Below are 16,465 nucleotides of genomic sequence, written 5' to 3'. Positions count from 1 at the left end.
AGGGCAGGCAGAATAATCTATGGTAGAAAAAAATAATCACAATGGTTGTCTATGGGGTGAGTTGGGGATTGACTGAGAAGGAATATTTTGGGTGATGGTAATGATCTGTATTTTGATAGGGGTTTGGGTTTCACAGATGTAAACATTTGCCAAAACTCATTGACTTGTACACTTAAAATCTTTGTATCTAATTATATTTCAGTTTATCTTAAAAGAGTATTTGAATTTTGACACAATGAAATTGTAGATATCAGTTAATAGATGTGGAATTTTTTTTTTAATTAGGTACTTTGCGTGCAATCCCAAAAAAATGATGTTAAAAAGGCAGTTGCCTATTCTGGAAATATGGAGTTAAACTCTGGTTCCCTAAGGCAGAAGCTAAAAGACAATGCAGGGGCAAGAAAGAGCCAAAACACAGATTTGTCATAACTGCAGGATGAGTTTATTTGTTTTTAACCATAATAATGATTAATATTATGGCAACACCCTGCATTGCGGGTATAAAAACACAATCCTCTCCCAAAATATGACTCAGCCTCTGTGCTCCCAGATACACTGAAATTCCTTGGAAGGCAGCTGTAGGCCTTCATAGAGGCTCCTGTTCTTACTTCTTTCACAGTTAGACAAACCAAAGCAGACCCACACCCCTGCTCCTAGGTGCCCAGTCATAAGGAAAGAAGGACTGGGCTCACAAATCGCCACACAGTACAGCCAAGTTATGTCCTGTTCAGACCAACAGTTCCCTCACCCCCAACCACCACCTGGGAAATGGCCTGCTTCTAGGCCAAACTCCCTGTTTAACAGCAATCCAAACACTTCATCCTGGACCTTTGAGCAAAATGTCAGAGTGATAACTTTGTTTTTATTCCTATAAAATTCCTACACTTTCAGAACCTTACCCCTGCCCTCTTCTTGCTTAGGGACTCTTTGTGATTTTATATTTTGCACTAAGAAGTGAAAAATAACTCAGTCCTTCTACTCAGACTATACCCTTAGGTGTGGCTTTTCACTTAACTAACTGCTTCCTGGGAGGAAGAGAGGTAGGAAGGAAGGGGGTGGGGCAAGGTCTAAGAAGATCTTGGAAGCCCTAGTATTCTAATTAGCATCACTTTTGAGTGCAGGCTGCAAAGGTTTTCCTTTCCATTTATCATACTTATTGAAAGGGAAGCTAAGGCCCCAAAGAGAGCAGGAACTTGCCCAAGGTCACACCAAAAGTATAGAGTAGAGCTTGGGAACAGGAGCCAGGTCCTTTGCCTCCAGCCAAGTGCTCCATCCAAAAAGATGTGTGATTCTCCCTAGTGAGTCAAGGAAAAATGCGGAGAAACAGGGTTATCAGAGGAGAGGGTTGCAGTTCATGTGCTTTCATTCAGCCTCCCAAAATGAACAGGAAGGAGAGACACAAACAGAATGTAAATGTATGAATTGGAAATCCCTGAATTGTAGAGAAGGGCAGCAAAATGAGTCTCCTCTTTTAAAAGATGCTTCTCGGGTGCCTGGGTGGCTCAGTCGGTTGAGTCTGCCTTCAGCTCAGGTCACGATCCCTGGGTCTTGGGATCGAGTCCCGCAGTGGGCTCCTGTTCAGGAGGGAGTCTGCTTCTCTCTCTGCCCCTCCCCCTTGCTCGTTTTCTCTCTCTCTCTCTCTCCTTCTCGCAAAAATAAATAAATAAAATCTTTTTTTAAAAAAAGATGCTTCTCCAGCATCAGGCCACTCCAACTCTCCAGATGTCCTTCACTATCCTGGAGAGAGAGAAGGAGAGGAGATGAAAGGAGGAATTGAGAAGGAAAGGAAGAAGTGAGGGAGAAAAGAAAGGAAAGAAGCTGGGAAAAGATTTGGAAGAAAAAAGGATGGCTGAATGAATGTTTGAAAAAGAACAACATGCAATCCCAGGAAGCTTTGGGGCCCTAAGTTATAGTACAAATTGATTCTCTTTCTCTTCTCCCCACCCCCCATTCTGCACTATCTTGGGCACACACACACACACACACAAACATACACACACACACACACACACTCATCAGTCTCCCCTGGGCCAGCCCCTTTTTCTTCCCCAGACATGTTGGCTCAGGCTCAGGAGCCTTGGGCTTCAACTATTGTGAAGGAATTGCTGGGCCTGCCCAGCCTACTTGCTGCTTGACCTATATATTTCACAGATGTTAGTTCCCTCTGCCATTCCCCAAGGGGCCTGAGCAAAGATAGTTTAGCAGGAAAATATCTATTCCAAATGGTCTTATTATATTCAAGAGGAAAAATGTCACATTTCTTAACCCCCATTTACCACCAAAACAAAAAGGCCTCTTCTTGATGCCCCTAGAGACTACCCCCTTAAGGCAGGTCTACCTAGACAGTTGAACTGAGATGATATATACACCTCTATTACCTGACTGCTACCTTTGACTTTTAGCAGTGGGCCTCACTGGCCCCAGAGGAGAAGGGGGCCCAAGCCAACAGTAAAAGTGTTGAATCAAGATAAGAACCCCCCCTTCAGAATCCAAATGAATAACACCTCATTCATCCAGAGGTCACTTCTCTAGAAATCTCATATATCTAGAACAAAGAAGAAAATAAAGGGAAAAAGGGGGGGGGAAGTCTCAAGGAAGTCAGAATAGATGTCACTGTCCATACAGTAAAGTTTGCAGGGTTTACTCAAAAGAATCTTTCTGGAGCCAATTTACTTTAGACTAAATCCTTACAAGTGTATTTATTGTTTTCATAGCCACAACAAATGAGGAACAGCAAATTATGAAGAGGCAAAAATACAGAAATTCTGGAAAGCAGAAGAGACAGTTGAATGTACATATAGATCGTAAATCAAAGTCTTAAGGTTTTGTCCTCTTAATAATACACTAGTACTGACTCCTGATGTCAAACATGGAGCAACTTGCTGAGCAATGAGAAACCTGGCAAATCTTAGTGGCCAATCTTGCCTAAATAGCCCCATTAGTACATTGTTATCTCTGGACTATCCTTTCAGCCTGACCATTTGCTTACGGGTGACAAGTTCTGATGGCAACAGCTCAGCTAAGTTTCCTTAAAAACAACAACAACAACAAAAGCTCCTTAAGCCCAACTAAGGTAAACCATTGTCAAAAATGATGGAGCCCAGAACTTCTGGGGAAGATGGTGGAGTAAGAGGACCGTAAGCTCACCTTGTCCAACAGATACAACTAGATAATACTCACATCAGTGTAAATAACCCAGAAAACAATCCGAAGACTGGCAGAACAAACTCTCCACAGCTAAATGTAGAGAAGAGGCCACATATAAGAGAGCATGAAGGGTAAAGACAAGGTTGGGAGTTAAATGAACCCATGGGTCTGTCCACAGGAGACCACTTCTCCAGGAAAAAAAACAGACCCTCATCCTGGGGAGCCCCTGCCAAGAAGATGAATCCCCATATTTGGCTTTGGAAACTAGAGGGACCAAATTTCGTGAGTTCTTAAAACCAGTGGGACTTAAAGCCTAGAATTTTAAAAATCAGTGGAATCAGCTCTGGGAGAGCTCCGAGGGCAAGAGGAAGCTGAGTCCCCACCCTTAAAGAGACAGCACAACAGCCCCACAGAGATACAGCACAGAAGTAGTAGTTTGAAAAAAAAAAAGCCTGGGGCATATATGGAAGCGAGAGTAGTTATTCAACTCAGAGCATGTCCCAGAAGGACAGAGATCACTGGGAGACTCTTCCAGGAACAAAGGAGCTGGCAGGTGCCATTTCCCTTCACCACCCCCAGCATAAACACATGGACACCTGTGGGAACAAGTGTGGCACAGACACTCATGACCTAACTTGCTAACCACCACCCTGCCCCCCTCAACACATTGCAGATCCATCCCATCCAATATGTTCATAGCTGGAGCCCAACCACAGTGGTGCTATAGGCCTGACAGTGTGCAAGGAGCCCCATGCTGAAGTCACTCTTGCCCTGGGGAGAAGGAAAGATAACCACACACACCAGTCAGACTGCCCCAGAAAATAGGCTGGGGGCAGACAGCTGGTCTCAACTGCAGGCCCTGCCCACTAATGAAAGCCTCTCAGGGGACAACACAGGGAATGCACCCAGCAGTTTGGTGCTACAGCATCTCTGACAAATGCCTGGCCAGACTCAACTCAAGCCCAAGGCATCCCCAGACTGGGCCACTAACATCACAGGGACCAAACACTGCCCACAACAAGCAGAGAGAGCCACTGCAGATTTTGAGACTGAAGGAAAAAGTGGCTCACGACAGCAGGGTGCACACAACACACATAGGAGGCACTCATGAAGCACCAGGTCTGGAGAACAGGGGACACTGCACTGAAGAACACTATAGGGCCTCTTCTTCATAAGGCCATTACTCTCAAGTACAGGAGACATAAATTACTTTACTTTCCTAACACATAGAAACAGACACAGAGAGACAAAATGAGAAGGGAGAGGAATGTGTCCCAAATGAAAGAACATGACAAAATCACAGCAAGATACCGAAGTGACATGAAGATAAATAACATGCCTGAGAGAGAATTTAAAGTAATGGTTGTAAAGATACTCACTGAACTTGAAAAAAGAGTGGAGGACATCAGTGAGACCCTTAACAAAGAGATAAAAAAGAACCAATCACAGAAGAACATAATAAATGAAATTAAAAATACACTAGATGGAATAAATAGTAGGCTAGATGAAGCAGAAGATTGAGAGACCTGGAGGACAGAGTAATGAGAAGTAATCAAGCTGAGCAAGCAAGAGAAAAAAATATGCAAAATGAGAATAGATTTAGGGAACCCAGTGACACCATCAAGCATAAGAACATTTTCATTATAAGGATCCCAGAAAGAGGAGAGAGAGAAAAGGGAGCAAAAAAAATTCTATTTGAAGAAATAATAACTGAAAACTTCCCAAATTTGGGGAAGGAAACAGATATCCAGCTCCAGGAAACACAGAGATCCCCCAACAAAATCAACCAAAGGAGGTCCACATTAAGACACATGGTAATTAAAATGGCAGTAAGTAGTGATAAAGAAAAAAAATTTAAAGCAGCAAGACAAGACAGTTACACACAAGGGAAACCCCATAAGGCTCTCAGTGACTTTTTCAGCAGAAACTTTGCAGGGCAAAAGAGAGTGGCATGGTATATTCAAAGTTCTGAACAGGAAAAACCTGCAGCCAAGAGTACCCTATTCAGCAAGGTTATCATTCAGAATAGGAGAGATTTAAAAGTTTCTCAAATAAAAACTAAAGGAGTTCATGACCACTACATGAAAGGGGCTCTGGAAAATAGTACAGAGGTTCCTCAGAAAGTTAAAAATAGAACTACTCTATGACCCAACAATTGCACTACTAGGTATTTATCCAAAGGATACAAACATAGTGATTCAAAAAGGCCCTTGTATCCCAATGTTTATAGCAGCAATGTCTACAATAGCCAAAATATGGAAAGAGCCCAGATGTCCATCAACCAATGAATGGATTAAGATGTGGTATATATATACAATGGAGTATTAGTCATCAAAGAGAATGAAATCTTGCCTTTTGTAACAACATGGATAGAACTAGATGGTATTATGCTAAGTGAAATAAGTCAGAGAAAGACAAATACCATATGATTTCACTCATATGTGGTATTTAAGAAACAAAACAGATAAACATAGGGGAAGGGAAGGAAAAATAAAATAAGATGAAAACAGAGAGGGAGGCAAACCATAAGAGACTCTTAATTCTAGGAGACAAACTGAGGGTTGCTGGAGGGTAAATGGGTGGGGGGATGGGGTAATTGAGGGATGGGCATTAACGAGGCCACTTGATGTAATGAGCACTGGGTGTTATATGCAACTGATGAATCACTAAAATTTACCCCTGAAACTAATAATACACTATATGTTACCTAAATTAAATTTAAATTAAAAAAATTAAATAAAATTGCCTGGGAAAACCCAGGCATAAATATTTAAAGCAGAACAAAACAGAAAACACTCTCACCAAACAAAAGTCCAGGACCAGATGGCTTCACAGATGAATTCTACCAAACATTTAAAGAAGAGTTAATACTTATTCTTCTCAAACTATTTCAAAAAATAGAAGAGGAAGGAAATCTTCCAAATTCATTCCATGAGGTGGCATTATCCTGACACCAAAACCAGGAAAAGACACTACAAAAAAAGAGAACTACAGGACAATATCTCTTATGAACATGCATGCATAATTCCTCAACAAAATACTAGCAAAGCCAATCTAACAATATATTAAAATAATCATTCCCCACACTCAAGTGGGATTTATTCACAGGATGCAAGGGTGGTACAACATTTGCAAATCAACCAACACGATACATCACATTAATAAGAGAAAGGATAAGAACCATTTCAGTAGATGCAGAAAAAGCATTTGACAAAGTACAACATCCATTCATGATGAAACCCTCAACAAAGTAGGTTTAGGGGGAACATACCTCAACATAAAAAAGGCCATATATGAAAAACCAACAGTTAATATTATACACAGTGGTGAGAAACTGAGAGCATTTCCCCTTAGGTCAGGAATAAGACAAGGATGTCCATTCTTACCATTTTTATTCAACATAGTACTGGAAGTCCCAAGCACAGCAATCAGATAAGAAAAAGGAATCAAAGGCATCCAAATTGGTAAGGAAGAAGTAAAATTTTCACTATTTGCAGATGACATAATACTATATAGAGAAAACCATAAATTCTACCAAAAAAAACCCTGATAAATGAATTCAGTAAGGTCACAGGATACAGAATTGAGGTACAGAAATTTGTCGCATTTCCATACACTAATAATAAAGCAGCAGAAAGAGAAATTGAGAAAATAATGCCATTTACATTTATAACAAAAATAATAAAATACTTAGGAATAAACTTAAAGATTAATTAACTATATAATAGTGGGTTTATTTCTGGGCTTTCTATACTGTTCAGCAGGGAGCTTGCTTCTCCCTCTCCTGCTTCCCCTGCTTGTGCTCTCTCTCTGACAAATAAGTAAATAAATAATTTAAAAAAAAAGAATCAGTCATGCAGAGAAAGGGGAACCCTCTTGCACTGTTGGTGGGAATGCAAACTGGTGCAGCCACTGTGGCAAACAGAATGGAGATTCCTCAAAAAATTAAAAAGAGAACTACCCTATGACCCAGTAATCATGCAACTGGGTATCTACCAAAAAATCCAAAAACACTAATTCAAAGGGATACATGCACTCCTATGTTTATAGCAGCATTACTTAAAATAGCCAAATCATGGAAGCACCCTAAGCATCCACTGATAAATGGATAAAGAAGATGTTGTATATATATACAATGGAATATTATTCAGCCATAAAACTGAAAGAAATCTTGTCATTTGCAACAACATGGATGGAGCTAGAGGATATAATGCTAAGTGAAATAAGTCCGTCAGAAGAATATAAATACTGTATGATTTCACTCATATGTGGAATTTAAGAAACAAAACAAATGAGCAAAGGAAAAGAGAGAGAAACAAACCAAAAAACAGACTCTTAACTGTAGAGAACAAATTAATGGTTACCAGATGGGAAGTGGGTGAAATAGGTGATGGGGATTAAGGAGTGCACTTGTCATGATGAGCACGGGGTGATGTATGGAATTTTTGAATCACTATATTGTACACCTGAAACTAATATAGCAGTGTATGTTAACTATACTGCAATTAAAATTTTAAAAAAGAGAAATCTACATTTGAAATCCTTGAAATCATGCAGTGTTAATAAGCCTTTCACAGCCTTAGCTAAGCCATACATCTTTAAAAATCTAAAATCTCTGAACAATGATTTGATAGAATAAAAACTCTCTGCATATTTAAGTGCCAGACATGTTACGCGCATTATCTCTTTTAATTCATAAAAAAAAACAAAACAAAACCCTTCAAGGAAATAAAGCTCAGAGAAGTTACTGTGACTCATCTGGTGTTCTATGGCCTCTGAGTGACACACCTGGTGTTCGAACCCCATTTGTCTGACTCTGCTCCATACCAGGCTGCCTCTCATCCTTTGAAAACATGATGGGTAGATAAAAGGGGAAAAGTCAACGAAGGAGCATGTATTCATAAAACAATCCTCTATTGCTGCAAAAATACTCTAACCCACCTCTCAAAAACCACTGTAATAAGCAGTCATGGAAATGAAAAAGAATCACAAGACCCACTAATGTAGAACCACAAGGGTCCATGGCATACATAACACTGTGCAACTAACTAGTTACAGTTAGTAACAGTGTTACTAACTCAGTGACACCCTCATGGAAAATTTTATATATGTATATACACACATATATAAACCACATTTTAGTCTCACAATCACCTAAGGGGTAGGTTCAATTATGGTTTCAATTTTATAGTGGAAGAAACAGAATTGGAGAGAATTAAATGCCTTGTCTAAGTTCACACAGCCAGTGCTAGAGCCAGGAGTCAAACTCAGTTCTGATTCTACACCCAGTGCACTCCACTGCATATCAGTTCTTTACCTGATATTTCATGCCTTCTACAAATTCACTGTTGGACCCAGAGACTAAGCCTGAGACTCACCTGTTATGGTGTGTATCTAATTCCAAGGCTGTCAGCCCCCAGAACGGCCCAGCTCCAAACTGCTGGTGGAGGGCAAGTCATCCTGCCCCACACAAGCAGCCAGCTGGCCCCAGTTATGGTTTAGGCAGCTAAGCAATTCCTACTGGGATTTTCTCTCTCAATCTTACTATTTTTTTCCAGGTTCGGTCAGTAGGTTAAGCACCCTCTGCTTTGGAAATCTTCAAGGCCCTTGAAAAAAGACAAAGCGTTTTGTATCTGCAGAAGAGGAGACAGACCCCTGTCACATTTAGAGAACCCAGGAGTATTGGTCTCACCCTTGAGCCATCTGGGCCTTCCTTGCTTGCCTTCCCCAGCTCTCAGCTCTTCCTTCCCTAATACCACCATAAACCATTCGCTAACCCACACTGGGCTCAGGAGAAAGTCAGAATTTTACAAATAGCTTCATGTTATGGTCGTTGCTTTGAACTACCTAACCCCTTGGGTAAACTATGAAATTACAAAATTTAGCTTTTAAAGCAGTTGTTTTATGGCCAGCCAAGTCATGATACTGTCATCTCATCTCATACCGGGGTGACCTCAACCTCCATTATGGGCCTGAGATGCTAATCAAGAAAGGCCTGGATCTGGGGAGGTCCAGACAGTGAAAGCAATACCACGATAGAACAATTTTGTGCTCCTTTCTTTGGGCAGTGGGGAGGGCCGAGGGTACAGGAAATGAGGAAACAAACACCTCTGGACACTGCTGCAGGCATTTTGAGTGGTAATACGGTTATGTGAGCTTGTCTGGGTGACACTGTGATGACCTGTCCAGCTCCATGCCCCTTCTAACGCCACCTAACCCCCACTGATTGTTTTTTTTCCCCTCCATTTCAAGACTTGGGCTCTGGGATTTATTCTATTCTGAATCAGGAGAAAATATAAGACATCTCCATCCACACCTCACCAGCTGAGGCTCAAGTAAGTAGTGTCTGGCCCTGCTCGGATCTCATAATTCCAGTTCCAGTAACTGGGCTCTTGTCCCTTCCCTAACGTCTAGGTTCCTGCCTTATACCCATTTCCTGTGATTGAGCTCCTATCTTACGCCCTCAATATCTGAGACCCTGTAGTTCCCTAGGCATCCAAATTCTTCTAGCACTGAGGGGAGAGGGGGCTTCCTTGCCAGTTCCTCCAATCCCTACCCAACCTGGGTCCTTTCTCACAATTGGAGTACTTTAAAAAAAAATTTTTAGGTAAACTCTACATCCAATGTGGGGCTAGAGCTGATGACCCTGAGATCAAGAGTCACATGCTTTACAGACTGAGCCAGCTAGGTGCCCCTGGAGTACTTTAAAATTTACATATTTCAGTTTTAGATGTTATCATTTGATTCCCTGGTAGGAAAGAATAACAAATCAACACTCAGTTATGGTAAATGAATAAGCCCTAGAGATCTACTGTACAGTATAGTACTTATGGTTAATAATATCATATTGTATACTTAAAATTTGGCTAAGAAAGTAGATCTTATGTTAAGTGTTCTTATCACCAAAAATAATAGTAATAATAATTAAAAAAAACAAAGAGGATGAGATGAAACTTTTGCAGGTGATGGATATGTTTATGGCATAGATTGTGGTGATGGTTTCATGGGTATATATTTATCCCCAAACACATCAAGTTGTGTATATTAAATACGTACAGCTTTTTATATGTCATTATGCTTCAATAAAGTAGTTCAAAAAACCGTCACTTATTCATCTCTGCTTGTTATCTCTCCTATCACCTCCTTATTTTTGTGAGTCATATTAACATTTCTACTTTGTTTAGATTTCTAACCTATTGGTAATGAGTCCTTGCCACCCTCAACTGCACTTCCTTGACACCGGCTCACTACCTAGACCCTTATCTAAAGGATGCTGCTAGGCTCCCTGGTCCTGACCGCCAACCCACAACCTAGTCCTCCCTGGGCTTGTTGTTAAAACCTCCCCTTGACACTGACTCTGCTCCTCTTGGGTGTGTCTCTCCTTAAGTTATGCTCTGAGGCAGTTCTGGTATCACCATCTCCAGTTACCAGCGGGTCATGGGTAGGTCCCTTCATTCTGGCTCACACCCTCTGCTCTGAGGTGGCATGGACAGATGCTTTGAACCCCCTTGTGCTCTAGGCTGTCCTGAACCATATGCACTGTGCAGGTACTATCCAGACTCCCTTGAAAGGAACCTTTACCAGTAAATTAAAGAAAACCAGAGGATGTCCATCAATAGATGAATGGATAAAGAAGTGGTGTGTGTGTGTGTGCGTGTGCATGTGGAATATTACTCAGCCATCAGAAATAATGAAATCTTGCCCTTTGTGACAACATGTATGTATCTAGAGGGTATTATGCTAAGTGAAAGAAGTCAGACCAGAAAAAGACAAATACCATATGATTTCACTTTTGTGGAATCAAAAAAAAAAAAAAAACAAATGAACAAACAAAAGACAGAAACAGGCTCATAAATACAGAGAACAAACTCGTGTTTGCTGGAGGGGAAGGAGCAGGGGGATGAAATAAGTGAAGGGGAGTAAGAGGTACAAACTTCCAGTTATAAAATAAATAAGTCACAGGGATAAAAAGCACAGCATAGAGAATATAGTCAATAATATTGTAGTAATTTTGTATGTTGACAGATGGTAACTACACTTATCATGGTGAGCATTTTGTAATGTATATAATTATTGAATCACTACGTTATATACCTGAAACTAATATAATATTGTATGTCTACTATACTTCAATTAAAAAAACCAGAAGAAATAACATGCACCCAAAAGACCAGAAATCTAATGGCTTACAGAATAAACCTACATCTAATCACAGATTGGATTGAATGACAGTGTATGAGGTCATTTGGATATTTTTTATGCTCCACTCTCTCTCCCAAATCCCTTTCTGAGGGTCATTTTGTTTTGTTCCAAAGATTTCTGACTCCTTGCAGAAGAGTGATTCAGCCCTAGTCACAGCCTCCTGTATTAAGAAAAAGAAAGAAAAAAAAAAAGACAGTGGACTGGTAAGTAGCTAAAACTCATGCCCAGGGAGGAAATGACTCTACTTCAGCTGTCCATGCCTCCTGCCACTGAGCAAGACTCTAGCCTAGGCCTAAGCAGGCCACAATCCTGACAGCCTCCAGACCTTTACTCATGCCCTCCTCCTACCTGTAATACCACTCTTCCTCCACTCCATTTATCTGAACCATGCTCATTCTTCAAAACCCCTCGCTAGCTCTATTACCTCTTCCAGGAACCACATCTGTGTCCTGCTTCTTAACCTCTACAGCACTTAAAATCTACACCACACAATTTAGTATTTAACTCATCAAACTCTTAACCTCTGTTGCTTCATGTAAGCTAGTTTATGCTCCACAATAGTACCCTAAGTATCCTTCTTGACCTCCCTCAGGACACTTTGCATAAGCCTGAGCCTGTAGTTGGGGCTCAGCAAAGACACACTGGAGATGCTTGGTCTAGAAACAAAATCAGGGTTTTCCATTATTTTTGCACAACTGGCTAGAAAACAGAGTGCTCAGACGCAGCCATCGAAAAAAAAAAAAAAAAAAAAAAAAAAAAAAAAAAAAAGTCCAGCATCCTGGGGAGCAGCTATCAAAGACACCAAAGGTATTCCCAGGTCATTAAACCACAGAGTGTCAGAGCTGAAAGGAATCTTTACTCTCAAACTTTTAAACTGGGGCATGCACTCCTCTGGGGGGTCCATGGCAGTGTGCCAGGGGGTCCACAAAGCCACAGGATAAACATGGAATGCTTCCTTAGAGTGTCCATTTTACTAGAGTATAAGAAATTTAAGGGGCGCCCGGGTGGCTCAGTCGTTAAGTGTCTGCCTTCAGCTCAGGTCATGTCCCAGAGTCCTGGGATCGAGCCCGCATCGAGCCCCGCATCGAGCCCCGCATAGGGCTCCCGGCTCAGCGGGAGGCCTGCTTCTCCCTCTCCCACTCCCCTTGCTTGTGTTCCCTCTCTCGCTATGTCTCTATCTGTCAAAAAAAATAAATAAAATCTTTAAAAAAAAATAAATTTAAAATACTTCTATATTAAAACAAATATGGCTATATCGTGTAGGAAAATGCAAACTTTGCATACATTTTTAGGATAAAACATAAGACCTCAAAGATACTTGGAGCTTGCAGTAGGCTGCTTTGGGTTACCCCGTTCAACCCCTCTCCCCTACCCATGCTGGGGATTTCATTTTTCCTCTCCTCTGTCATTAGGGTTACTTCAGTTAAAAAAACAAACTGAGGGTTGCTGGAGAGGAGGGAGGGGAGGGGACGGGTGGCTGGGTGATGGACATTGGGGAGGGTATGTGTTGTGGGGAGTGCTGTGTGTTGTGTAAGACTGATGAATCACAGACCTGTACCCCTGAAACAAATAATACTTTATTTGTTTAAAATAAATAAATAAAAAGTGTGGGGAGGCTGATCTAGTCCAGCCCCCTCTTTCCACAGTTAGGAAAACTGAGGTCCGCAGATGAGAAATAATTTAGCCAAAGTCCCAGACAGTAGTTCAGCAAGAGCTAGGACCACAATCACCCCCATCAGAATGTACATTTCTTCCTGGTGACTTGCTCCAGTAACTCTTGGCCATGAACTACACTTGCCACTCCTTGCTAACTCTGTTCTTGCCCCTTGTAGCCTACAGCAATTTTTTTCTTTCCCTGGGTTATACAACCTATCCTTAGGGAAGCCTGTGGCACCAGCAGTTCTGAGAGCAGACCAGAACATTGAGTCTCTTTCTATAGCTTCAAACACAGCAAATAAAATGCCGAATATCCAGAAATCAGAGTGTAACTGATGAGATTTAAACCCCTCACAGAAATGGAATAAAGTCCCCAGTTTTAGGGAGAGAGAAGCAAAGCAGAGAGGCAGTCCTCCTAATTGGAGGCCATAGCCAGGAAGCAAAGAGCTGATCTTAAGACCCTGCTTTTTCCCTTCATTTATGTGTGAAAGAGATGTTAAAAGGCTACCTGGGCAAGGTTCCAAGGAAACTGGGACCTCAGAGAAGCCCCCCAGCTGGCTTCTCTATCTCCTGAGGTAAATGTGTCATCAGGTTGTGGGACTAAATCATCTCAGGTTAAAAAAAAAAGGAAGTGACTTTGGATTCAAATGAGTTTAGCTTCACAACCCTCATATATATTCTTTGGGCAAATAAGCAGGAGCTCTGTAGATTCACATACTTTCATCCACCTATTCACACCTTAAACACACAACTCTTGCTATTACACAGACATAAGCAAATTCTTCTGCACAGTGTCACAAATACAAATATAAGCATGCATTTGTGTTGGGAAAACCAATACAATCATAGTCTCGGCCCACACTTCTCCCCCAACACTCAGCTCCGAACCTACACATCCACCATTGATACTCATATTCACAGTCACACACTCCAGGTTGAGAATTGACCCAGGTTTCCAGGGTTAGAGCCACATTCCACAGTGTCCCATTCCTCTCAAAGAACTAACAGATCATTTCACAAAGATGTCATCACCTGCCAACTAATGGCAAGTTACAGCCAGAATAAATGGTTCATTACCTATCCTCATTGCAGGTAGGCCCAAAGGAGACTTGAGACTTGACTCTCACTGCAGGAGACTGACCAGACAGGTAAGATGGGGGCTTGTTCCAGCCAAAGAGACTTCCTTTCCTCTTTGCGCCCTAGAGTTGGAGTGGGGAAATCGGAATGTAGTCTGACTTTTTGCAGACTTCTCAAACTCAGCTATAAACCCCCTAGAAGAAAAAAAAGACTGCTCTTTTTACCTGGATTTTTCTTGTCCAGAAGAAGATTGGGTAACATCATAACACTGTCTCTTTTGAACCAGGTCCCAACACTTTTTCAGAGTAGTGTGGTGACCAACAGGATGGACTCTGAGGCCACTTTCCAGGGTCTGAATTTCAGCCCCAGCACCTATAATCTGTATCACCTTGAGCAAGTTACTTAATCTTTCTAGCCCTCAGTTTTGCCATCCGTTAGAAATCGGAGTAATAATAGCATCTACCTGGTGGTGGTGTGATGTGATTTAAATGTAAGGCACTTAGATAATGCCAGGCACTTAGAATGTTCAGTATATGGAATTTACAAAAGAGCAATTTCCTGTTTTTCTCAGACCGCCACTCTGTCATTACCTGCCTGCCCACAGACAGGTGACAGTTTGGTCACCTCATTTCTGAGACAAGCCTCTAAAGCCCAGAGAGAACAAGACTGGCCCAATATCACAGAGAAGGGGTAATAGAATTGAAACTGATTGCTTTGGGATGACTCTGCCAGTGCTCTCATCTCTCCCTTAGGAAAAAATGAGCATGGCTTGAGGAAACCTGGGGAGGAAATCGGACTAGGGCCAGGCAGGATGTAAATAATACTAAGAACAATGACCACTTAATATGTGCCAGGCACAGGTTTAAGTACATTCTGTGTATTATTTCATTTAAACCTCACAGCAACCCTAGGAGGTCATGACTATCGTCATCGTCATCATCATCCAGAAAGAGGAAACTGAGGCTTCAACACCTAGAATGGCTTCAAGTTGGGATTTGAACCCAGGCAGTCTGACACCAGAGATGAAGTGTGCAACTGCTACACTATATACTTTTCCACAAGGAAAGCAGAAAGAAAGGAAAGGTAGGAACAAAGGATAAAGGAGCAATATAAGTTCTTTTTGAAGTAAATAGACCGAGGCGGTGTAATGCTAGGGTCAGGTCCTAACTTAAAATCAACAGTTTAAGTCCAACCTCTGCTACCAATTATTGAATATCTTTGTGCCTCAGCTTCCTCAGCTGTGAAATGGGAACAAAACTGTTTCTCAGAGTTGCGATAAGGCTTAGGAAGATAATGCACGTAAAGCACCTAGGGCAATGCTTAACCCAAGGTGAGGGCCCAGTAAATAGGAGCAATTGATGGTATTAACTACACCCCCTTCAGGATTTGCCTAGCAATACAGCTCCCCATGCCCCTTCTCGGGGAAACTAAGTTAGAAAGGAGAAAACATTTATAAGCTGTAGGGAAAATTAAGAACTAGGCTGAGCAACAATTCCAGACATCTTTCCCACCTCCTGGGTGTGTAGGGGGCAGTGAGTGGTGGGGGTGGGGAGTGAGTACCAGCATTATTAGCCTCACTGTCTCCTTCCTCAAGGAACAGATCCCAGCGGGCTGCCCCCAGTTTCTGGTCACTTACAGCCCGAGTCAGAACTCTCTTGTTTCTTAAGGAGTTTTTTTTTTTTCTATGTCTTTTTCACATAGGTTGCTTTATTTTTCATATCAACCCTATGAGATATTGGGAAAGAAGGATGGAATCTCAGATGTGCTGAGTGTCTTCTATGTACCAGACAGAATGCTGGACACTTTCCATCGGTGACTTCATTACATCCTCACAACACCACTGTGAAGTCATCTTCACTTTAAAAGTGTTGTCCTCAATCCAGTGTGGGTTGCTTCTTTTTTCATGTACATTTGCCTCTCATCCCATATATCCAACACAACCCTGGCCAGAGGTTGTGTCCTGCTGAGGGTTTTCTTTTAACCAAAATATTCTGATATCTCACTGTCCTCAACACACTGATCTTTGCATAATCCCAAGACCCATAAATTGACAGTAATTTGCCCCCAGTGGATCTGAGATGAAATTACGACTCTGCTTATTAACTATATGATTCTGTTAGTCACCTAACCTCCCCTCTAAAATAGGGATATGGCACTTCCTAATCCACAATGTTGTGAAAATTAAATAACTCTCATAAAAGTGCTGTCAATTGGACCACTTCATGGAAACATTGTTTATAATAGAATCATCAGCGGCGCCTGGGTGGTTCAGTCAATTAAGTGTCCACCCTTGGTTTTGGCTCAGGTCTTGATCTCTGGGTTGTGAGATGGAGCCCACCTCAGCTCTGCATTCAGCACGGAGTCGTTGGCTTGGGATTCTCTC

Source organism: Neomonachus schauinslandi, chromosome X (genome assembly GCF_002201575.2).
Source record: "Neomonachus schauinslandi chromosome X, ASM220157v2, whole genome shotgun sequence".
Taxonomy (NCBI): domain Eukaryota; kingdom Metazoa; phylum Chordata; class Mammalia; order Carnivora; family Phocidae; genus Neomonachus; species Neomonachus schauinslandi.
The sequence above is the reverse complement of the archived record's forward strand: the minus strand, read 5'-3'. Positions refer to the sequence as shown.